This window comes from Mobula birostris, chromosome 15 (assembly GCF_030028105.1).
Source record: "Mobula birostris isolate sMobBir1 chromosome 15, sMobBir1.hap1, whole genome shotgun sequence".
Classification (NCBI taxonomy): domain Eukaryota; kingdom Metazoa; phylum Chordata; class Chondrichthyes; order Myliobatiformes; family Myliobatidae; genus Mobula; species Mobula birostris.
This window is the reverse complement of record NC_092384.1, coordinates 22,570,757-22,595,894: the sequence shown is the minus strand read 5'-3', so window position 1 is coordinate 22,595,894 and position 25,138 is coordinate 22,570,757. Positions and strand designations below refer to the sequence as shown.

At 40.5% G+C, this 25,138-nt stretch overlaps 1 pseudogene; it reads right to left on the bottom strand.

Moving 5' to 3' along the window:
• LOC140210467 (palmitoyltransferase ZDHHC1-like) overlaps positions 1–18,102 on the bottom strand; it is a 68,281-nt pseudogene extending 50,179 nt beyond the window's left edge.
• Positions 18,103–25,138: the final 7,036 nt, after the last annotated feature.

Below are 25,138 nucleotides of genomic sequence, written 5' to 3'. Positions count from 1 at the left end.
AACGTCTGTTTGGTCGGTAAGGTCGGATGAGATTACCGAGTTTCAGATGCATTGTGACGACGAGTGCTCACCGCCTGCAGAGCTGTGGTTCTTCCCGTGTTCCAGTGGCTCATCCTTTTGTTTGGAAGTGCCTCAAGTTAGGGCGCCGCTTACCACCCCCCACCCAAGAATCCTTAGGACAGGTAGCCACCCTCATGTGGAGTGGTACTGCCCCCACTGGGAATCACTGGTCTAAGCGTTCCACCACAGCTAAATCTGATTTTCATCCAGCAACTTCCGGAGACCACTTGCTAGCACATACCAGGCCATGGCCTCCTACTGCTCCTTTCTCTCACGCTCACTGATTTAGCCAGAGCAGGCTGAGTAATAGATAAAGTACAAACCAGCTGCTTGTTTAAACCTTTCCACCGCCTTCTCTTTAATGTTTTATTTAGTGAAGAAAGCTAATGGCATGTTGGCCTTCATAACAAGGGGAGTTGAATATAGGAGCAAAGAGGTCCTTCTGCAGTTGTACAAGGCCCTGGTGAGACCCCACCTGGAGTATTGCGTGCAGTTTTCGTCTCCAAATTTGAGGAAAGACATTCTTACTATGGAGGGAGTGCAGCGTAGGTTCACTGGATTAATTCTAGGGATGGTGGGGATGTCATATGTTGAAAGGTTGGAGCGACTGGGCTTGTATACTCTGGAATTTAGAAGGATGAGAGGGGATCTGATTGAAACATGTAAGATTATTAATGGATTGGACACATTAGAGGCAGGAAACATGTTCCCGATATTGGGGGAGTCCAGAACCAGAGGCCACAGTTTAAGAATAAGGGGTAGACCATTTATAATGAAGTTGAGGAAAAACCTTTTCACACAGAGGGTTGTGGATCTGCGGAATGCTCTGCCTCAGAAGGCAGTGGAGGCCAATTCTCTGGATTCTTTCAAGAAAGAGTTAGAGCTCTTAAAGATAGCGATAGGGATATGGGAGGAAGGCAGGAACAGGGTACTGATTGTGGATGATCAGCCATGATCACAGTGAATGACAGTGCTGGCTCAAAGGGTTGAATGGCTTACTCCTGCACCTATTGTCTAGTGTCTATTTTATTCTATTATCCTGGAGCGGCTCCACACCAAGCTAACCCTACAGCATCTGTCAGTAGATTGCAAACATACTGACAGAAAGTAAGCAGTTAGAAAAGCTGAGGTCCAACTTGTCCTATCCAATGTCTGTAAGCACAGGCTGTCCCCACGGCCGTGTTCTTTACCCCTCCTGTTCTCACTTTATACAAGTGATTGTACCTCCACACACAAATCCATTAAAATTCTGAAGTCCGCTGATGACAGGACTGTAGTTGGCTATCAAAGAGAGCTGGACCACTTTGCTGCATGGTGTGCTCGTAACAACTCAGAGCCTCATGTATAAAGACAAAGGAAATGAAGATTGACTTTTGTCAACAACACCCTGCCCTCACCTTGGAAATTAATGTCCAGGCGGTGTCTGAACAAGTCATTCCAATTCCTGAGGACTACTCATCCTCTGTCACTCCAAGGAGTAAAGGCCAAGTTCACTCAACCTATTCTCGTAAGGCATGCTCCCTAATCCAGGCAACATCCTTGTAAATCTCCTCTGCACCCTTTCTATAGTTTCCACATCCATCCTGTAGTGAGGTGACGAGAACTGAGCACAGTACTCCAAGTGGGGTCTGACCAGGGTCCTATATAGCTGTAACATTACCTCTTGGCTCTTAGACTCAATTCCGCGGTTGATGAAGGCCAATGCCACGGAGTCAACCTGCTCAGCAGCTTTGAGTGTCCTATGGACTCAGACCTCAAGATCCTTCTGATCCTCCACACTCCCAAGATTCTTACCATTAATACTATATTCTGCCATCATATTTGACCACCAAAGTGAACCACCTCACACTTATCTGGGTTGAACTTTATCTGCCACTTCTCTGCCCAGTTTTGTATCCTATCGATGCCCTGCTGTAACCTCTGACAGCCCTCCACACTATCCACAACACCCTGACCTTTGTGTCAGAAAATTTACTAACCCATCCCTCCACTTCCTCATCTAGGTAATTTATAAAAATCTCGAAGAGAGACAGTCCCAGAACAGATCCCTGAGGCACAGCACTGGTCACCGACCTCCATGCAGAATATGACCCGTCTACAACCACTCTTTGCTTTCTGTGAGCAAGTCAATTGTGGATCCACATTGTCATGTCCTCTTGGATCCCATGCCTCCCTACCTTCTCAATAAGCCTTGCATGGGGTACCTTATCAAATGCCTTGCTGAAATCCATATACATCTACTGCTCTACCTTTATCAATGTGTTTGGTCACATCCTTAAAAAATTCAATCGAGCTCGTAAGGCACAACCTGCCTTTGACAAAGCCATGCTGACTACTCCTAATCATATGAGTCTTATAATAAATTTTATATTGAACTTTATCGACATTTAAAAACCTGTTCCTCGACCGAGCAAAGAGAGGAGCTAAAAAAATACTGCTGACTCCATCCACCGGACATACATTCACCAATTTGCCATCACGAAGATGCTACAAGTCCATCACCACCAGCACTACACATCATCTCCGAGGCTTCTTTCCTGTAGCTATCCAGCTTCTCAACAAATCTTACTCAGGTATAAAATCCCAAATGTCCCAACCCAACATCTGTTAAATAAATGGTCTTTCCTGCTCTCCTTGTTCTGTTGATAATTATTGAATTTGTTCATATGTTCATGTTTACTGAAGTTTGATTATTGACGTTCGCAAATACATTAGAGGATTTTAAGAGGCGTTTGGATGTAAGGGAGATGGAGGAATATTGACATTGTGTTTTTGAAGGGATTAGTGTTTGGGTATTTTTGATTTGCTTTTTAGCTGGGTCGGCACAACATTGTGGGCTGAATAGCCTGTTCCTGTACTGTACTGTTCTATGTTGTATGTTTGCACATGTGAACATTCTGCCAGTTGTCAACTGTTCGTGGCTGTTCACACTATTGTCTTGTAAATTGTTGGTTGCCATTGTGTTGTCTGCTATAGTATCGTCCTGTTTTTATGCTTGGCACCAAACCATGATCAATTCTGCTAGGTTTTATATGATTCTGATTCTGATTTATTTAGAGGTACGTCCTTTCGGCTCACCGAGCTGCCTCGGCCAGCAACCCACCGATTTACCCCCCTAGTCTAATCAGGACAATTTACAATGACCGATTAACCTATGAACCAGCACATCTTTGGACTGTAGGAGAAACCTGGAGCTCCTGGATAAAACCCACACAAGGAGAACGTACAAGCTTTCTTACAGAGGATGCCGGAATTGAACACCAAACCATGACTCCCTTAGCTGTAATAGCGTTGCACTAAAGGCTACGTTACCCTGGCCACAATTAGGTTTAATAAACTCTTCAAACACACATCTTCCAAACATGGGGCCAAATATGTTCCTTTTCTTCACTTGACTTGGCAGTTCCTCCAGCAGATTGTTTGCTACTTCAACTTACAGAATCTTCTGTCTATTGACCTTGTACTACCAGATAAAGCACTCCATATAGCATCAGTTGTCAATTTTTCAGTTTGACTACTTTCCTCTAAGTGATATCAGTAATTTCAAGATCAGTGCAGCTTTATATTTTGGAAGTCAGAATTTAAACTTGTAGTCTACAGATGGACAAAATGTTCATCTTATTAAACTGGTTGGATTTAAATATTTTGACTTGTATGTAACTCTTTAAATATTAGAAAATCTATATGAATTGTTTGACATTCAAATGGCTAAAATATGAAGTATTGCACTCACTTGAATCCTGATGGAATACACAGTTTGTCGAATCTCAGGAAGTTGATAATATGCCTAAACATCTGACCATCTCCAATCATGAAAAGTGTCTTGCCATATGTGATCCATTGTGCTTTGTTGCGATTAAACAGCAGTTCAGGATACTGACAGACATGAATCTTGTCAAAAAGGCTACATTGTATTTAATTATAGTCACTCAAGAAATTATAATCATTGCCTTAAAGATTCGTAAGAACTTATCACATTAGAATTAGTTTGTTAATTTTTTTCATATCATATGCAAATTTGGTGAAATAATTCACCAGAAGAAAGTCACATCACAGTTTACCACAGCAAATCACTGGTCCTTTGAACTAAACAGATATCATTTTGCATCATTTTAGCATATTTCTTTCCTCCCATGTACTAATCTAGTTTTCCTTAAATATATCAATGATATCTGTCTTAACCACTCCATGAGGTATAGAGTTTGTCACTTCATGAGAAAGAAAGTGGTGCACAGTATATTCAGAACTTCCAATCACAACACAATTCATTAGAACACAAGCATTTATAAAGTTGTCCTTTTAAGTTTTACAAAGCATACTGACATAATTCTAGATATATTCCAGATTAATTTACCAGCAGTATAACAGTAATAAAACAAGAAACTATTTAATTGGGCAATGTGTTACTAGGCTATTCAATTTCTAGTCAAAGCTGAATCAGAAAATTCATGAGCTATAGCTCTAACGAAATCTGGCATAAGACCATAAGACATAATGGTTTCAGTCCGGAACCATTTTAGAATTTCTTCAGCTACCTCTTTCAGAACCCGGGGTGTAAATCATCTGATTCAGGTGACTTCACTCAACTTTGCCCCCTGACACTCTCAAACTTCTGGCATACTGCTAGCAACTTCTACAGTGAAGACTGACACAAAATACCATTTCTTTGCTCACCATACTACCTCTCCAGCATCATTTTCCAGTGGCCCAATATCCACCTTCTCCCTTCTTTTACTCTTCACAGATCTGCAAAAAACCTTTGGTACTCTTGCATATTATTGGCTAGCTTATCTTCATATTTCATATTTTCTTTCCTAATTTCCAACTAAATTTTGCTACATTATATGCCGTCTCTTGCTTTAATGCTGTCTTTGACTTCCCTTGTCAGCTACAGTTCCCTCATCCTCCCCTTAGAGTACTTCTTCATCTTTGGGAGGTATCTACCTTGCGCCTTCCAAATTGTCCCCAGAATCTCCAGCCAATGCTGTTCTGCCATCAGCTATACTAGTTTTCCCTTCCAATCAACTTTGGTCAGCTCCTCTCATATGCCTCTGTAATTCTCTTTACTCCACTGTAATACTGATACATAAAACGTTACCTTCTCCCTCTCAAACTGCAGAGTGAATTGTATCACATTATGATTACTGCCTCTGAAGAGTTCTTTTACCTCAGGCTCTGTTACAGAAATGGCTGGAGTCACTTAACACTTTAGTGCAAGTGTGTTTATTAGGTGCGTCAAAAATCAAATTTACAAAATTAGAGAAAAAAGTGGGAAAAAAACTGCCAATATTTTCCTAAGTATATCTACTAGAAAACACACTAATAGCTCCATACTATTTTTGTCCACTGTTAAGACCTTGCAGCCATGATCTCTCTCCAACTGATGATAAAAGCTCAGTTTATTAGGCACCAGGGCATACCATCTTTATTTACCCACAAAGTTAACTTAAGACTTGATACATCCCACAATGTAGTTACAATCATATCACAAAATAAATGGAAGAATTTCCCTTAAATACAGTATACAAACAATATATACATATTTACACATCCCCATTACTACAGAAAATGAATATTTCACTGTATATGGTGGGAGGGCACCATCCAGCCAATACAAGTTCATCAGCTTGGTTTTGGACCCATTATGAGAATATACCGGGGAAGGCATTTAAATGTGTCCACTCAGCACAACGACATCAGAATGACAAGGCAATGACTGTGTGTCTGTAAATGCACACGTATAAGGAGTGTGTTTACTGAGTGCTCTCCATCACATTTCCACCCTCCTCTCCTGCTGCACCAACACACAGCAGCCAAGACAGGTAGTCTGCAGTGACTCTCCCTTTCCCTGCTTTATGGTGGATGCAGGATTTGAAAGGTTGAAGCTCCAGATACCACTGTGTCACTCTAGTACTACGGTCCTCCGCTGTTTGAATCCATGACATCACTCTGTGGTCTGTGCAGAGGTTAAACTCCCCACCAAGAAGGTAGTACTGAAGGCTGCCAAGGGCCAGACACTCCTTTTCAATGAAGAAATACCTGGTTTCCCTTGGGAGGAGTTTTTGGCTCAGGCAAAAGGTAAGTCGCTCTTCTCCAGGTTCTTCAGACCCGCATTGCTCCAGTGACTACTCCTGAGGCAGCCATCCACCTGGACAAGAGACCATTAGTCAAGGTCTGAGCTCTGAAGTACAGATGAAGAACACATGTGAGCTTTAAGGACTGGAAAAGTGTTTTCACACTCACTTGTCCACGACACTGGGTGACTTACAAGTTTCCCAGGAAGATGAGTCAAAGGTGCAGCCAGAGTGGCGAATTGGGGAACGAACCCGTGATGCCACCCTACCAGAGCCAGGAAGGACTTCACTTTGTCCACTTGGGCTCAGATTTTCCCATGTCCCAGCTGACAGCCAAGGTATCTGGATTTCCTTTTTGCCCACTCACATTTTTGTAGATTGAGGGTGGAACCATCAGCATATTTTCCAGGATCCTGTGCAGATGGTCCCAGTGCTCTGACCACATCTGGCTGTAGACAAGCACGTCATTTAGGTAGGCCGCACTACAGTCCTCAGCCTTGTAACACCTGGTTCACCAGTTGCTGGAAGATTGCCAGTGCACTATGAAGACCAGAGGACATCATGGTGAATTGAAACAGAACCAGGGTTGGAAGGCTATGAGGGGTTTTGATTGGTCATCCAGGTGAACCTACCAGTAGCCTTTACAAAGGTCCAGTCTAGTAATGTCATTTTCCCGTCCAATTCTTTCTAATAGGTCATCAATGCGGGACATAGGATAAGCATTGAAAAATGAAATGGCATTCAACTTCTGGAAGTCAATGAATATCTTCAGGGTACCATCCTCCTTGGGGCCAATAACGATAGGACTACTCCACTCACCATTTGAAGGCTTGATGACTCCCAGTGCCAACATGGTCAGCATCTCATCCTTCAGGGCCCCCACAAGCCGCTCTGACACTCCATAGCGGTGTGTTGTACTTAACTCTGGTCATGTTTGATCCTGATGGGATGTCTTAAGACCTTTGTCAGCCCTGGTCTCTTCTGGAACAGCTGTGGAAAATAAGCAAACACCCTCTGCAGCTCCACTTGTTGGCAGCCATCAAGATGGGAGAGGTCAATCCTCCAGGCCTCCATAGCCCCTTCAGAATCATCATCATCAAATGGGTACACCATCTATACAATTATCAACAGAAGCAGGAGAACCAGCATATTTCTCACGGTGCTGTTGCCAACCTAATTTTCTAGGCCTTTTGATTCCTTCCTCTCATTGACTAGCATTCAGGTCAGGCAGAGATTGTAACCCGGCCATTGGTTTGGTTTGCACAGGTCATGCCAAAATACAAACCAGCACTATCTACTCATGGAGTAACAGATGAGTGTGATTGGCTATTTTCCTTCCTCAGTAACTCATGAAACACAGGCAAATTTCTTCCCGATTCATGTTAACTGGCAGTTTCTCAGCACACTTACATTCATTACATACTTTGTGGTCATCCAAATCAACAGTGAGTTCTGCCAGTGACTCAGACTTCCAGTCACCACGGACATACTGGACAGGTGTTTGCTGACTGTAGGCAACACCAAAGGCAGGGGCATGACTTTTCTTAATAAATGATAGTGAACCACAAGAACCTAAAAGAGCTTTAATAGGTTTTGACTATTACAAACATGAGCTCTTTTTCCTCACATTCTGCTTGATTTCCTTACCATATTATCATCGTCAATATCATAATCATCACCACATTCTCTCTCTCTTGGTAGAGAGTACATACCTGATAATTTGGCCTTCTTGACAGGATACACAGAGGACTTACGATCTGGCTGCTGACAATGTTATCAAATTCAAGTCTTAGAAACAACTACCAAAGGTTCTTTGCCCTCTTTTCTCCTGCACTTGCTGACTTTACCCTTCCCTGTTGAGCCTCAGAGCCGGCTTTGGTGGCCTGGCCTAGCTGCTGCTACACCCTGATAGGTCATCCCCACTACAGTCTGCAAAGGAGTATACTTGTTGCTGAGAGAAATGGCCACAGGGGAACCTGCACTGAGTGCTTACTCCCCTTAATTCACATATGAGATGGTTGACCACCAGGAGAAGCCTACGCTCCAGGTATGCCCACTCTGGTAAAAGTCTCAGCCTCCTGGTTGGTCCCAAGTGCATCCAGCTTCAGCTCCAGCTCCTTAAACCTATCAAGTCAGGAGCTGAAATTGGCTGCACTTCCTGTAAATATAGTTATCAGAAAGACCATTCGATATCCTGAAATCCCACATCTCACAGGAGGAGCTTTTCATCATGCCCACACTTATTATACCTTTAGCTCTCACTTCTTCAGCTTAAATCCTACAATCAACTAAATGACTCCAAAAGCTCAGCGTCTTTAGCCTACACCCGATCTTGCTGAAGCCTGTTGAGCCAAAGCCTGCCTGCATCAACAATGGGCCGCTCAAATAATACTCACTCCTGACAAGACTTGATGTTTTCAAATGGCTCCTATCTTGCAGCATGTCAATCTCTCACTTGCTACCTAAAGCAATGACTTACTCCTGAATAGACTTGCCTTTATCAAATGGCTCCTGCCCTACAAGATGTCACTCTCTCACATGCTTCTTCAAACAATAACTCACTCTTGTTGAGAGTTGTTGATTTCAAATGGCTCTCACCCTGAAAAGAGTCACTCTCATTCACATCTTTTTATCAGGAACCAGCCCCAGTATTCTTTAATGCTGATTAATATTTAATGGTTCCTGCCACATGGACGTTGATGAAAATAAAACAGGACTAATCTGTAATGCTCCTTTATTGTCAAATATATTATCATCATGCACATTTTGGGTTTGCATGTTTATAAAAGTTGTATTTCAATAAAGGATTCCAGGTCTAGTTGGACATATTCTGGCAGTTCCATCACAATATGAATGGATGAAATTGTTTTAAAGCAGTAACAGAAAATATGAAATAACAAATTAGCAACTTCTTCTGTGTCCATCATAATTCTCTTTTACTTTGAAGTCAATGGGAGAGAAAATTAATTGGGGTAAAGCCTCTATCATATTGCTATTTCTCATTTTACAAGAAATTATGTAGAGCCTGCACAGAAAAAGACCAAATCAGTCCACTAATGACAGTGATGTTCAATTCAAGCTCTTTCCTATTCTCCTTCAAGGACATAACTTCAGTTGACTATTCTCCCAGTAAACAGTGCTATTGAAATGAGATACCAAAGGGCTTTATTGCCATGAAATCATCATTGACTATAAATAATAGGACCAGATAATACAATAAGGGTTCAAGAGAAAATAGGTCTAGAAAAGCAGGGATTTGTATTTGATAATATTGAAAATTTTGCTGGATTCCAACATAGCCATTGCTTAATGGAAAAGCTCTTACAATTCGCCTTAAAAGGAGGAAACAAAAAAAACAGTAGTAAATGCTTGTGTTTTTTTTCAGATGTTGTTCCTAAAATGTCAATGTTGGGATCATTTCAAAATGTATATAATAAAACTAACTTGGCTGAGACTTTAAAACTCCAGGGTGAACCCAAGGTTCTACCTCTGCCCTAACTTTGTATGTGGTAAATTACTGCATTCTTAGTCTAATAGAATGTGGAATTTATCATATACTAAACCAGGACAGAGGTGGAATCTTAGGCTGTGTTATCACCTTCCTTAAGTGGCTGGTAAATTAGCAGGACCATCTAATACATACCGGTTAGCTAACATCGGTGGTGGGGAAAATGCTAGAGCCAGTTATCAAAGATGTGATAACAGCACATTTGGAAAGTGGTGAAATCACTGGACAAAGTCAGCATGGATTTGTGAATGGAAAATCATGTCTGACGAATCTCACAGAATTTTTTGAGGATGTAACTAGTAGAGTGCATAGGGGAGAACCAGTGGATGTGGTATATTTGGATTTTCAAAAGGCTTTTGACAAGGTCCCACACAGGAGATTGGTGTGCAAACTTAAAGCACATAGTATTGGGGGTATTGATGTGGATAGAGAATTGGTTGGCAGACAAAAAGCAAAGAGTGGGAATAAACGGGACCTTTTTAGAATGGCAGGCAGTGACTAGTAGGGTACCGCAAGGCTCAGTGCTGGGACCCCAGTTGTTTACAATATATATTAATGACTTAGATGAGGGAATTAAATGCAGCATCTCCAAGTTTGCGGATGACACGAAGCTAGGCAGCAGTGTTAGCTGTGAGGAGGATGCTAAGAGGATGCAGGGTGACTTGGATAGGTTAGGTGAGTGGGCAAATTCATGGCAGATGCAATTTAATGTGGATAAATGTGAGGTTATCCACTTTGGTGGCAAAAACAGGAAAACAGATTATTATCTGAATGGTGGCCGATTAGGAAAAGGAGAGGTGCAACGAGACCTGGGTGTCATTATACACCAGTCATTGAAAGTGGGCATGCAGGTACAGCAGGCGGTGAAAAAGGCGAATGGTATGCTGGCATTTATAGCAAGAGGATTCGAGTACAGGAGCAGGGAGGCACTACTGCAGTTGTACAAGGCCTTGGTGAAACCACACCTAGAGTACTGTGTGCAGTATTGGTCCCCTAATCTGAGGAAAGACATTATTGCCATAGAGGGAGTACAAAGAAGGTTCACCAGATTGATTCCTGGAATGGCAGGACTTTCATATGATGAAGGACTGGATCGACTAGGCTTATACTCGCTGGAATTTAGAAGATTAAGGGGGGGACAGGCTAGATGCAGGAAGATTGATCCCGATATTGGAGAAGTCCAGAATGAGGGATCACAGTTGAAGGATAAAGGGGAAGCCTTTTAGGACCGAGATGAGGAAAAACTTCTTCACACAGAGAGTGGTGAATCTGTGGAATTCTCTGCCACAGGAAACAATTGAGGCCAGTTCATTGGCTATATTTAAGAGGGATTTAGATATTGCCCTTGTGGCTAAAGGGATCAGGGGGTATGGAGAGAAGGCAGGTACAGGGTTCTGAGTTGGATGATCAGCCATGATCATACTGAATGGCGGTGCAGGCTTGAAGGGCCGAATGAAATCAATCCATGTTTCTATACTTGTAGTATATGGGACAGAAACATCTTGAACACACTCCACCCTAAATTGTATCACAGATTCCTGACCTATTTAGGGATTATTATATCATAATGAATCAGTTTGTTTTAGAACTACAGGTCATGAGAATAACTAGGTTAGATATTTTTGTCACATTACACTTTTTTTTCCTGTTTCATCAATTACAATATCAATAATGCCAGTAATATATTTATTACATCTCAAAAAAACATCAAAATAACTATTTTGGACAACATTTATAGAACTGGTATATATGCTGATGAATAAATTATCTACAAAGCAGATGATAGAAAAATAAATTAGCTTACCTTCAGGAAGGTATTCAGATAAGTGGCGTACCAATAATTTCCTACATAAACTTTCACAATCTGAAGAAGTGTACGGCTGTTGACAGCAGCAGTCCAACTGTCATTTGAGGTACCTCAAACCAATTAAATAATTTAAAGTTGCAAATTACTGCAGATAGAAAATGATACATGCAAATAAAATTTTTAAGTCTTGGTTTCATTAAAAGTACAGAAAATTAAAACATCAGAGAAGGGAACCATTTAGTCCATATATTTTATCTTTCCCTCACAACAATCTAATCAGTTCCATTCCCCACCTTTTTCCCAGAAGTCTGTAAATTAATTTCCTTCAGCTAGTTCCAATTAGCCCCAATTAGCTCTCTTTTCACCACCCTTACAAAAAGTTCTACTTCAGAACCCACAGTGTAAAAAGGGTTTCCTTGCATCATTTGACAATCACTTTGAATTTGTGTGTTCAAGACATTCAACCATCTACTTATAGGAACAGACTTTTCCCCCGTAGTCTATCTAAAGTCTTCCTGTTCATGTCAAATCTCTTCTTACCCTCATTTAATCTAGGAATTCTTCTTTCATTTGAACCTTATAGCTGAATTCCTCACTATTTGAGCTATTCATGTATATGCTTTCTGCGCTCTTTCTAAATTGACATTCTTCCTAAAACACAGCAATATGAATTGACCACAAAACTCCAGTTGTGGCATAATGAATGCCTTGTAAAAGTACCTTCTGCATTAAGATCTCTGCTTCTACTTAGGAAACCTGCAAACTCATTTGCTTTACTAACAACTCTTTCAACATTGCCTGCCACTTTCAAATTTGCTGCATTTTAGATGAACATACTTATCTGCAACCTTGATTCAAGCGACTCCTTTCTTCTTTTCTGGAGATAAAGTTGCATGGCATCCTTAATTGGCTGATACAGGCTGTCGTGTCGGTCCAGATAAGCACAAACTGCACACATTTGAGACAATAACCAGCTTCTGGAGACACAAATAATGTCAATCTTTTGCAGTTAGGATACAAAGTAAAAGCAGGAATGAAAGAAAACAGTGACAATTTATGGACACAACACAGTAAATTAGAACAAACTATGAATTAATTATCATTAACTTTAACTTGCCATCAGCTTCATTACAGAATCAGAGAACACTGCCAAATAGTCTAAAGTCATGCTCTCCATTTTCTGAAAACAAACCAACTATCAAAAAATTACAGCGACATGAGATTATGAACTTTCCACTTGATAAATTGATTTCATTATTGCCAAGTGTTCCACGGTACAGTGAAAATTTTGCTTACATACTGTTCAAACAGATCAATTCATTATAGCATTGTACCAAGGTAGTCCAAGGGAGAAAAAAAACAATCACAGAATAAAGTGCTACCATTACAGTAAAAGTGCAGTTCAGGTTGACAAGGTGCAAGGTCATAACAAGGTGAATTGTGAGGTCAAGAGTCCCTCTTATTGGACAAGGGAACCGTCCAACAGTCTTATAGCAGGAGAATAGAAGCCTTCCTTGAGCCTGGTGGCACATGCTTTCAAGCTTTTGTTTTTTCCGCCCATTGTTGAAGGGGTTGGGGTGGGGGGGGGGGGTGGAGAGAGGTAGATGGCATCTTTGATCACGTTAGGATCTTCACTAAGGCAATAACAAATATAGACAGACTACATGGAGGAAGACTGTTTTCAGTTATGTGCTGTGTCCACAACTCTTTGCAGTTCTTTGGCAGTTAAAAGCAGAGCAATTGCCATACTAAGCTGCGTTGCATCCAGACGGAATCAAAAAGGACATGCCGAATTTCTTTAGCTTCCTGAGAAAGCAGAGGCAATGGTAAGCCTTCTTGGCCATAGTGTCAATGAGCTTAGACCTGGTGATGTTTACTGCTATAAACTTGAAGCTTCAGCACTGTTGATGTAGACAGGAGCAGGTGCACTGACTGCCATCGCCTCCTTTGGAAGTCAATGAACAAGCTCTTTCATCTCACTGATGATGAGGCAAAGGTTGTGGTCATAACACCATTCCAGCAGGCTCTCTACCAACTTTCTATACTCCAATTCTTCACTATTTGAGATTCAGCCCACTACAGTAGTATCAGCTGCAAACTTTTGGATGGAATTAAAGCAAAATCTGGCCAAGTATTCGTGAGAGTTTGGGGAGCAGAGCAGGGGTTGAGGATGCAGCCTTTTGGGGCAGCAGGGTTGGCGATAGTCACAGATGAGGTGTTGTTGCCTGTTGGTCAGGAAGTCAAGGATCCAGCTGCAAAGACAGGTGTTGAGTTCCAGGTCTGAGTTTAGAAATGAGTTTGCTTGGAATTAAGAGTACTAAAGGTGGAGCTATAGTCTAATACAGGTATCTTTACTATCAATGATAAATCAAAAATGATTAACAAAACAAACTCCAAAAATGCTACTATCCTCAGTGATGTAGGACCCAGCATGAGAGTGTAAAAACAGCATGATGAAGCAAACACAACACCAATCAGTGAGAAATGTTCAGTGGACATCTTAGTGTGGATTTACAAGTTTCTTTCCCTCACCTGTTTCCGTGGATTTCTGGAATCATCTGGATTGCCATTTCTGGGACTGTGTTTGAGTAAGATTTAAGAAGAACTGTTCTCAAACCTGACACCGTTTGTGAGCTACAAGTGCAGAGCACTGTTAATTTTTGTTTAGGGGAGTAACTTGTTTAGTTGTCTGTACTTTGGGTAGATACTGAAAATGTAGTTGTTTAACATTAAAAACTGAGTCTGTGGCCTATTGCTGATGGCACATAACACAAGCGTGTATTTAATTACTTTGAGAAATGAAATGTTCAATATTATGTGAAAGTTATGAAAACAAATTTATATAAATTATACTTGATATCAATCAACAATTAGAATCAATCATATTTAATATCAAATCTAATACAAAGTACCTGACATGTTTGAAAAGAACTCCATTGCCAAAAATATATAGTTTCATCCCATCAAGGCTGCTTTCAATGCAAAGCTGTCCTAGTGCTGAATCTGGGTACTTCACTAATAATTCCAGGACAAGGACATATAATGGTTTGCTTGCCATAGCGCCTACAGCCTCACAACCCACTTCAGAAAGGTGCACAGAACTGCCAGGGATAGAGACATCTTTGGAATTACCTGCCATAATAAAGTGAGAAGTATGTTACTCAAAATTGCAATTGATAATGAAGTGTAATAGCATTGATTTTCAACTTGCTGTTAGGGTGGAAAATTATAATTATGGACCAGTGATTAAGTTTCAAATCCATTTTAATCTTTAAAGAATATTTTTATAGCTGACTAGTTACTTCAAAATCTACCCATCTTACTTTGTAAAGAGACTTGCACTGAATGATCCCCATAAAGCTGCTGCAAACATTATACAATAACCCTTCTTATATTATAATAGCGGATTACTGTTCTACCAGTAAAAAACTGATAATTCAGCATCCAAGGTTCAGAAATCTTGATAATTTAAGCATTTGAATCACTCATTGATACACCAAGTTCTCTCTATCTGTGGACTGTCAGCCATGTATAACAAGCTGTAACTAACTTATTTCTGTTTTCCATGCTCCCTATGTGTGTTCCATGTAAAGAAAATGGAAGTTTTGGGAATAGTGCAAGTACCATCCGATGGTCAAGAAGATCTGACACATTGGCAAAAGTAAAATCCCAAGGGTGCCAAATTATCAGACTTTTATTGTATTTAGTTGTCTGCAGAAAATCTTTGGGACATTCAAATATTATGAAAGATACCTTATCAACAACATCTTTGTTTTTGCTATCCAATCTGACAGTAGTTTATATACTCTATGGGTGTTACTTGCAAAAAAAAAGTAGCATTATCCTTTCAAAAAAATTTGAGTCTAGGAGGTATAAACAATTATGGACACAATCACCCAAAATAAGTTGAGTTCAGAAGTGAGAAGCAAAGCAAGTATTCTAAAAGAAAATTAACGTTCTTACAAATCTTTAAAATCGTTTTTTAAGCTTTTATAATTTCCATTCTAAATATTAAGGTAGACATGTTGATCAGTTCTGTCTCAACTATGTATGCTGAAAAGTTTCCATGACATTTGTAAACTAATTCAAAAAAAACTGTGCACAAATAATCTTCCCGATAGGCAGTTACTGTTAAATATTCATCAATTGTCTAAAACAAAAAGACCACCGAGATCAACATTTCTTTTTTCCATCTATAAAAAGATATTGCCAAATAACTCACACAAAATGCAGCACCAGCCAGACAGTATCTATGGAAATGAGTACAGTCATTTTCTCAGGCTGAGACACATGTGTTGTGTGTGCTGCTTGGATTTCCAGCATCTGCAGATTTTCTCGTTTGTGATGGCCAAATAACTCAATAGTTTTTAATTTGTTATCTTATACAGCTTTGTCATGTTTTCATCCTAAAAGTAGGACATTTTATTTCAAAAGGTGCTTCTCTCCTGTACGATTTCACAGCTTTGATGAGCTCCGGAATTTGAAGCAACTTCATTTCATTCAGAAGAACTTCAGTTTCTGAAGGTTGGTCAGGAAGAATAAGTTTGCCAGTCAGAAGGAAGTTTACTGCAAAATTGGAATGATCATGTTGACTTCAATGTTCAACAAAGTTGATTTAAATTCCATCAACATTGCCCAATAAATAACAAATGGTTTTATAATTTGCTTTTGCATTGCATGCTTAAGACAGAAAAAGGAGATGGAAAAGATAATCTAAACAGCTTCAGGGCAGGGACAGAAAATGCTTTCTGTGCTAAACTGAAAAAAGTGATACCTATCAATTTAACAACATAAAAGTTTGTTTATAGGAATTGCAATGACGTATAGATTATGATTGACTTGTAGGTCATTTCACTAAGCAAGTGTGAACAGGAGTGAGGAAAAAAATGGACCCAATAATGGATTTCTGCGAATCACTAGGCATATATGCATTAGATAAAAATAGTTGTCAGATATTGGCTGAAAGCATTCACACAAAATTTGTTGTAGAAAACTGTAGGTAGGATGTTCTCTAACTACATGCTGTAAAATGGTTGAAAAGAACCAGAACTAAGTGTAGTGTATTTCTGGTTCTCCAGAAAGATCAGAGAAATGTGTGTACAGTTTTTACTAAGATGAAGGAAGCACAAAAAAGCAATGGAATACCCATCTGATAAGGGTTTACCAGGGATAAACAGGGGGATGGAACTAATTCAAAAGCTTCATGAAAGTACAATGAATAATTGAAGTCTGTTGCACAATTCTGGTTAGGAAATAGAAAATAGGCTAGATACTTTTGTGTAGTGTCCTTACCTGAAATACCGTTCTTGGACGTTGATGCCAGTAAAGAAAAGATTTTCTTTTACCTATCTTAATTCTGGGAACATTTTATAAAATTACTGAAATTGATATACATATTTTGAGAAATAAAATTACTTTACATTTACATTTTAAATTAATTTAAAAATCATAATTTGCTTCCTTATTCCAAAGACCAAGAATCCTCATTGAAAAGCGTCTGCAATTTGACACCAGATTAGACCTGGAGGCCTGAAACAGAATATCAGCCTGCAAATACCATGCTCATCGAATAAAACCAAAGGTCTGACATGCAATCTTCATCTTGGAAACAGCAGTATAAAACTTTCTATTTTGTTTACTGCAACTTGTTTAGACGATCTGTTCTGTAATAATGTAATATTATACACAAGATTATGGTTTATATTTCGGAATGTCTATTATCTTCAGTGAAGTAAATACCACAAGGACACATAACCTGCATCTCCTATAAGGTGTACATAACTAGTAGACAAGATATTCTGCAGATGCTGGAAATCCAGAGCAACACACACAAAATGCTCTAGGAACTCAGCATGCCAGGCAGCATCTATGAAAGTTAACATTTGGGCCAAGAACCTTCACTAAGACTGGAAAGGAAGGGGGAAGGTACCAAAATAAAACGGGGGTGGGGGAAGAGGAGGAAAAGCTTGAAGGTGATAGGTGAAGCCAGATGGGTTGGAAAGGTAAAAGGCTGGAGAAGGAATCTAATTGGTGAGGAGACCGGACCATGGGAGAAAGCAAAGGAGGGACGCCAGTGGGAGGTAATAGACCGTTGAGAAGAGGTAAGAGGCCAGATTAGGGAATGGTAAAAGAAGGAAGGGGATGGAGAAAAGAAAAAGAGAAAAAAATTTATCTGACAGAGAAATCAATGTTCAACGCCATCAGGCTGAATATAATCTAGATAGAATATGAGGCTGCGCCTCCACCCTGAGAGTGGCCTCATAGCAGAAGAATAGGCCATGGACTGAATAGACCATGCTGGAACAGGTATGGGGATAGGAATTGAAATAGTTAGCCACTAGGAAATTCTGCCTTTGACAGATGGAGCGGAGGTGCTCAACAAAACAGTCCCCCAATTTACACTGAGTCTCACCAATGTAAAGGTGGCTGCATCAGGAGCACCAGATACAATAGACAACCCCAGATTTGCAGGTGAAATGTTGCCTCTGCTGTAAAGATTGTTTGTGGTCCTGTATGGAGGTGAGGGAGGAGATGAATGGGTAAGCGTATAGTCTTTTGCTTGCAGATATACGTGTCAGGAGGGAGATTAGTGGGAAGGATGAATGGACAAGTGAATCTCAGAGGGAGAAATCACTGTGGAAAGCAGAGAGTGTGGGGGGGGGGTGGAAGTAAAGATGTATTTTTGAACAACCACTCCCCTACTCCCTTTCTAAAGGTGGAAACAATCACTTTCATTTGTTTGTATTTTTCCTTAAATAAATGATTCAGTTATTGTACAGAAAACACCAAGGACAATGACCAGTTGATTATTGTGACACAAGGTGACACTGCAGGAAGTGTAGGTTATTTCTGGTTCTCCAGTAAAAAGATGCTCATGATATGCTGGGAATCCCAGCACAAATGGAGTACAGATAGCATATTAATACTTGTGTAACCCTCAGGTTCGGCCAGCGTGCATTTGTCTAGGGAAAGACAGCCTGTCCCAGCCAAACTGAGAAATCTCGTTTGTGTGGATGCTGTGTGATGTGTTGCCTGGTTACAAATCCGTACCGCAAAATATTAGACAGTACACCATATGCAAAGAGACAATTGAGTTTTATAATTCTTAATCTGACTATAGGGTTAGTAAAGAACATAAAAAGAAAAAGGGCCCATTTTAATGAAACAGTCTAAAATGCACGTTGGAGCTCACGGTTCCATCCATTCGTTCCCCATCGACCTCCTCTGAGCATCGACTGCTGGACCCTCGGTCCAAGTCTACTCCATCTTGCGGTCTACCAACTCTCTCCACTTGCGTCTTCTCTCTTCACCTCTCACAACAAAAGACCACGAATACCTTCTCTCAGACCCACAAGAAAGAAACAACAGGCCTCTCATTAGATAGCGAACATTCTAAAGCCCCCCGTTACCTCTAGTCATAACCCAAACATTACAGAGAGGCCATCACATTAGCAGTGAACTATTAATTTTAGCAACAAAACTTAAATGACTGTGAGAAAGTTAACAGGGTTTATATTTGTAATGTAGTATCAATATAATTGCAGGTTAATTACCTATATATCGAAAATTACTCCAGCCAATTTCTATTAGGACAACTCCCTCACACAACCACAGCAATTATCTTCATTGATTAAAGTAGGGTATTTCTTCAGAAGATCTAAAGGAAGAAAATATCAGTGCACCTCTTCTTCCGTATCCAACAGGGGCGTATCTATCAATCCTAATGGAACTTTATCAGTTAAACCTAAAGCAAAACAAAAAGAAAGGTCTCAATCGCCTTCAAAAACATTTCCCCTCAACAGTTATCACATTTCAAAATATAAAAATTAGAAGTCGATTTCTCCAAGGACTTAATAGTTGATTTGAGATTAAACAACAGAGGGCAGCAAAGTCTCATTTTGGGGCTCATGTTTTGCTGAGTTTGTATCTCACCTTTGATTTGCTTTCCCTTATAAGATCACCAAAATATTTCTAACTGATGAATTAGTGAATGCAGACTATCAGCAAACACACAAGATTAATGAAATACCAATGTGAACTATGACAGCATTTTAAATGCTTAGTCAGAATGACCCTAATGCTTATGTTGTTTCATGTCATGAAACTGACATTGCAAATTACAGCAATTATGTTTGAACTCAAGTAGAAAAAAAATGTTAATATTAGGTAAGTGCTAATTTGCTAAGGAGGACAGAGCTTCGTCCTCTGTCCTCTTTTTCAGATTGAGAGATAGAGTTTGACAATGTTTAATGATTATTTTTGTATTAATAAACAGACCTCAGCTGAAAAATAATTAGTATCAAGTTCTCAAACTCATCCAAGTAATTTCAGAATTTTGCTATTATTTCAGATTTTCAACACTTATTTTATCACTTTCCTCACACAAAACATTCAACAGAGTTCTGATTTTCAAATACAGCTGGATACATTGTTATCAGAAGATCTGTCTGGCAGGATCCATTGAAAGATAGATACTGTGATTGAAGATCCTTTCCAAAATATTTCTACTGAAAGGAGAAGGGGCAAAGGCAGGTCAGCGGTGCCTTAAAACCAGTTGCTTCGGACAGATGGGGTTCATCAGCCACGGTTGGCAGCTCATCTAGAAGGAAAATTCTGATCTCAAGCCTCCTCTGCTTTGCGCCTCTACCCACTCATGGGGATGACTTCAGAGTAAACCCTGTGGGAAAAATCCAGAGCTAGAGACGCTGAAACAGTCCTTCTTTGAGTTCAACATTAACTGGCAACTCCTACGACGCTAATGGTACCAAACTGTATCGGTCTCCGCCGTTCCTTTAGGTTCATCAGATGGTGGAGGGGCAATAGCTTACTCCCCATATTGTACTGCCCTGGGGCGCATATTTGGACAGTAGGACTCAATATCCATAGTTAACTCTGACCGATGGAGGCCTCATCATGGGAATGGTAGAATGTTTTAGCTTCTCAACTTGGCCCATATCCCCTTTGAAAACTGATGACTAAATGGCACCTATAGAAGGATAGTCCTGCTGGGCTGCTGCCAATTCTGCAGGATTCAAGGCAGGCAACTACTTTGTAATCAGAACAGCCAAATTGCAATAAGCTTCAGGAATGGCATGACTAGAAGCCCCCACATGATCCATAGCTCTCTCAGGCCATAGCCTTGCCTCTGATTTCCCCACTGTGGAAAACTGGCACATTGCTTAAACACCAGGGGCAGGAACGCCCTCCCATTCTCCATCCATTTCCAGCACCTCATGCGAATGCCGGAACAACGCAACCACATCAATGTTCCAACTCCCCAGCCGATATTGAAGGTTGAAATCATACACAGACAACGCTGCCAACCAGCGATAACCTGTGGCATCCAATTTCACCAAGGTCAGGATACAAGTCAGTAGATTGTTGTTGATCCTTGCCTGAAACTTGGCACCGTATAGATAGTTACTTAATTTATCCACCACTGCCCATTTCATTGCCAGAAACTCCAATTTGTGCATAGGACAGTTTCAACCAGATACTGACATACTCTGGTGAACAAAAGCAAAAGCCTTGATAAAGAACACTGCCTAAACCCTCACGCCTGGTGTCTGTATGCAGTACCAAGTAAAGCTCTGGCATAAATACCCTCTTGATGTGTCCATCCTCTCCACGGTTGTAACAGAAAATACTGGTCGTTTCCCTCATCAAAAGACTCCTTTCAGCACCACTCCTTTGTTTTGCACGTCCTACGGTTGGGTCAGGTTTCCTGTCGGACTTGTCACACTTGGTTGCAGCATTAGCTGACATCAGCCGCGATACCTTGATTTGCAGGTTTTTCCACTTTATCTAACAAAATCTCCCTTGTGTGGCATCAGGAGTTGCTTCAGCAACAGGGGCTACCACTGAGGACATTGCCCGACTAGTGGAGGCCTTCCACTCCTCCAACATATTTTCCTCCTCTTTTACTTTTCTGAGCAGTTCAACAAACAAGGGAGGGGGCGCATCTTATGAGATATTTGAATACTTAAAGCAATCACCTCATGTGACTGTGCACCCTTCACAACTTGCTCCATCCTTAATTGATTTATCTCAGCCAGTTGAATGGCCCCCTTTACAGCACAAGCAATGCAGCTGAATCTCTAACCTGAAAAGATAGGTGAAGGTTTCTCTCCTTTCTCCTGGAACGTGTGCCTAAACCTCACCATAAGATCAGTTGGGCCGTCGTGCCAAAAACATTTTCTAATGCATGCATGTAGTCCTTAGACGTGGCCAACAAGTTTTCTGTTTTAAGGACCTCACCACCTCAGCAGCTTAACTTTTGAAACTCTTTACAGTCATCGTTTTTTCATATTAACTGAACACCATCACTCATCCAGTAACTGAGTTGTCTGCTCCGCCAAAGCCTCATATTCTTCTTCCTGTACAGAACACTCTCAGTCTTCAATAAGTTTGGCTCTCCGCAGGTACACTTTGGCATTTATCAACTGGTGATATAGTAGCTGAAATCAGCTCAGAATTTAAATCAATCGCTGAAGGACTCTTTAGATCTTTCACATCAGACAATTCTTTTCCCTGACTTCACAGAAACAAGAACACTTCACTTTAAATTCTTCTAACTATTCCTCAGCTGTTCCCCTCCCCTTTTAAAAAATATGGACTTCCCATGGCCCTGCCCATCTATCAGACAGCACAACTTCAGTCATATCATGGGTAGCCTGGACTAGCATGACATTCTCACCAGCTGATTAGTCAAAACATTGTTCAACAAGAGTTAACTTTCCTCAATACTTTTACAGAATTCAGCACTCTAAGTAGCAGTTCGTCAGGTGTTCAAATATCCACCCCACTCACAACACAAGCATTACTTACGGACAACCACTTTGAATCGCACCAAACCTTTATCCCTGCAGCACTCATAATGAAGTACCTTAATTACAGCATAGCTTACCTTCCATAAACACTAGTTTAAACTTTGACTTAAATAAACACACAAATAAAGTACTTAATGAATCCTTATAAAGCATTCACACAGCATCCAAAACCTGAATGACCACCCCACCAATGCAACTCTCTCACCGGACTCATATACGAACTTGGCTCATTAACTAATTCTGCTAACAGCCACGTGACTCAGTGGTGAGAAGGCCACCTTTCATAAACAATATATGTCTAGGGTTGGTATGATTTGGGGTTCAACCAAATAGGAAAGTTAGGATGTTCCAACCAAGGAACATTGATTGTAGCAAATGCTGTGCAAATACTGCTCACACACAAGTATCAGTTGCCAAGAAATGATAGATTGTACAACAGTATAAAATTATAAAGAAAAATATATTCCCCAACTTTTCAACTTTAGCAAACGGTTAACAGGAAAAGAAAAGAAAGATAAAAGGGCCCATGGCAATTAAACCAGTCTAAATGTGCACATAAACATTGCAGCTCATTTCCATAGAAGATAGGTGTATCGTTTTACTCACGGCGCTGAATTCCCATCACCAACCACAGGTAGAACTTCCTTTCTTGGAATCCTTCGATTCTCAAAGCATTTCTTACATTATGGTGTCCCCTTTGGATAGGATCCTCCAGGCATCTTCCCTGGTGTCCTCTACATCTCCCACCCAAAAAAAAACCCAAACCAGACTACTGTCCTTCAGAAATCTCATCCCACCCAGTTCTCTAGAATCTTCTCTCACATCCCACTGGGCAGAAAGTTACAACATGTACACCGACAGTCCTAATTGGCTGACACAACACTCTTAAGTTGAGCAACATGGCTCCTTATGCTTAGCCGAAGCCAAAACACTCTTTTAAAGCAAGACACACTGCTTTTAAAGAAAACTGCTAAAATAAAAATACCTCACAGCATAGTAGTAGAAATCTTACCCAGGGCATTACAAATAATTTTCTTTACAATGATCAAAAATCAACAATGATCTAACTGTTGACAACAAATATCTTGAAAAATTTACTAGTTTTATCTACCTGTGAATGCTGGACTTTTAATTTGAAAGTCTGAAGGTTTACTGTTACATCTTGTTCTCCAGTAATTCCTATAGGCTCTTTGAGTGACTGGTACATCTTCAAGTCGTACACGCAAATGATGTTTACTTTCTTTCAAATTATCCAAAGCCTATTAATATATTTGCAAATCAGTACATCTTATACAAGTTGCTATTTGTAACAGATATTTCTATACATTCTCAGAACACTTTTCCCTGCAATAAAACCTTGCAAATTAACAGGTAACATCTTTCCTTCCACAAAGAGGAGAAAATCTGCAGATGTTGGGAATCCCAGCAACACACACAAAATGCTGGAGGAACTCAGCAGGCTAGGCAGCGTCTCTGGAAAAGATTACAGTTGACGTTTCGGGCTGAAACTGTCCTGCTGAAGGGTCTCAGCCCAAAACATCAACTGTACTCTTTTCCAGAGATGCTGTCTGGCATGCTGAGTTCCTCCAGCATTTTGTGTGAACATTTTTCCTGCTTTGGCTTTTTCAACCAATTACATCATTCTTGAGCCAAGAAATCAAGCAAGTGATTGATTCTAGTAACACCATACAGTGCTTGCTTTTTAGTAATCAAACTAAAATTATGCAAGTAGCACAAAACAAATCAATTAGCTCTTTCTTTCATTACTAAAAATTGAAGATTAGAATTTTTGCTAGCTAGGTGTCCCTCTATGGCCTGATATTTCAATATTATTGAAAGCAGTGGATTACTTTTATCTGCAAAACAGTCTGCTTGGTGAGGATGATTACCACTGAGGTATTTCTGAGTACTTGCTGGACACTAGGCAGATTACTCATACATAAATGCAAGATAAATAAACTGTGGGCAGTATGCTCAGTTTTCCAATATATACTACCAGTATATGAAGCCAGTGCATTGCATTGCCAGATCCCTCTGAAAATGCCAAGTCACATTTAAACACTAGTATTAGAAGCATGAGGGTGGTAGGGTGAAGATACATCTCAAAAGAGGTGCATGGTGCTCCTTCCATCTACTAGCCTGCAGGTCACCCTTGGACAAAATGTAGCAGCTGTTTCGTCTCCCCCCCCCCCCCCCCCCCCGATCAGGGTTATATGAAGCTGTGGGAAGAGATTTTGGCTGGTCACATGAGCAGCTGGTGTATACCATAAGTTCCAGTTATGCAACAACTGACACTAGGAAAACAATCTCTGAAGACTATTGATAATGGCTGGGTTACTTTGTTTTGTAAACATAGTCCACAGAAGAAGGCAATGGCAAACCACTTCTGTAAAAAGATTTGCCAAGAACAATCATGGTCATGGAAAGACCATGATCATCCACATCCTACAATGCAGCACATAATAAAGCCATAAGACATAGGAGCAGAATTAGGCCATCTGGTCCATCAAGTCTGCTCCACCATTCAATCATGCCTGATCCTCTTTTTTATCTCCTCCTCAACCTCAGTTCCCGACCTTCTTCCCGTGCCATGTCCAATCAAGAACCCATCAATCTCTGCCTTAAATACATCCAATGACCTTGCCTCCACAGCTACACATGGCAACAAATTCCACAAATTCACCACCCTTTGGCTAAAGAAATTTCTCAGCATCTCTGTTTAGAAAGGGCGCCGCTCTGTCCTGAGGCTGTGTCCTCTTGTCCTGGACTCTCCCACCATGGGAAACATCCTTTCTACATCTACTCTGTCTTGGATTTTCAACATTCGAAAGGTTTCGATGAGATCCCCCCCCCCATCCTT